This window comes from Capsicum annuum, unplaced genomic scaffold (genome assembly GCF_002878395.1).
Source record: "Capsicum annuum cultivar UCD-10X-F1 unplaced genomic scaffold, UCD10Xv1.1 ctg5169, whole genome shotgun sequence".
In the NCBI taxonomy this organism is placed as follows: Eukaryota; Viridiplantae; Streptophyta; class Magnoliopsida; order Solanales; family Solanaceae; genus Capsicum; species Capsicum annuum.
In genome coordinates, this window is record NW_025859653.1 from 137,007 (window position 1) to 138,129 (window position 1,123).

Genomic DNA, 1,123 nt, shown 5'->3' on the forward strand with positions numbered 1-1,123 from the left:
TTCCTGCAATTTTGGATTCTGTTCATCCGGTATTTCACATATCTATATTGAAGAAGTATATTGGAGACCATTTTTTAGTGTTTCCTATAGAGGAGATCAAGGTAACGAACTCCTTTTCTTATGAAGAAGAGATGGCCTTAGTTAAAGTGTTGTGGAGAAAACAGAAAACTGAAGAAGCCACTTAGGAATTCGAGGATGACATACGAGCTAGATACCCAAGCTTGTTTGATCCGGCGAATGATGAAATGAAAGGTACAATCCTTTTATCATTCTTTTCTATGCCTTAGCATGTTTGAAATCGTGCTTATCGATATTCTGCATCATCATTTGGTGATGAATGATCCAAAAAGGGGGATAATGTAACACCCCATACTTTCAGGCTAGAACGTAAACCATCATTTCTAGTGTACACATTCCAAAAATCATAAATCTAATGTAAATATAGTTTGTTAATCAATTATTTAGTGTATGAATCTATTTGACCATGAATTTAGATCATAGAGGTCCCTTAACTCAAGGATGAGTTGAAAGCTTTTCCATCGATTGATTTTTAGTGAGCATCTAAACTTGAGTCAACTTCCAGAGATCATAACTCCTAATATATATATAGAATTATAGGACCTACTACATATCAAATAAAAGGTCTTCGAATTATCTTTCCAACGATACCAATTTTACCAAAATCCAACACCAAAGCAAGAAGTTATGGCTTTCCAAAGAGGAGTGCATCGCTGAACAAATCGCATAAGGCTACTAGAATAGGTGTGGTATAAGGTGTGCAACGCACACCCTAACTTATGCAATAAGGTGTGAAATGCACACTCAAATGTGTACGATAAAGTTTTTTCTGCACAACCTATCTTATGCGATAAGCTGTGCACCGCATACATTATGACCCAAGTGACTTAAACACTCTATTTTTGGGGCAAAATGGTCCTTTTCCCACCCTTATTCAGCCATAAACATGAAATTCAATCCCCAATTCTCCAAAACATATCCACATTCATCTAAAATTTATCAAGAACATTCATAAGGGTTTCAAACTAAAAACCCAAGCAACTCAAGATTCAACCGTGGGTTTTCGAAACTAATTGGAGATTTGGAATTCCTAAGCCATAGGCGT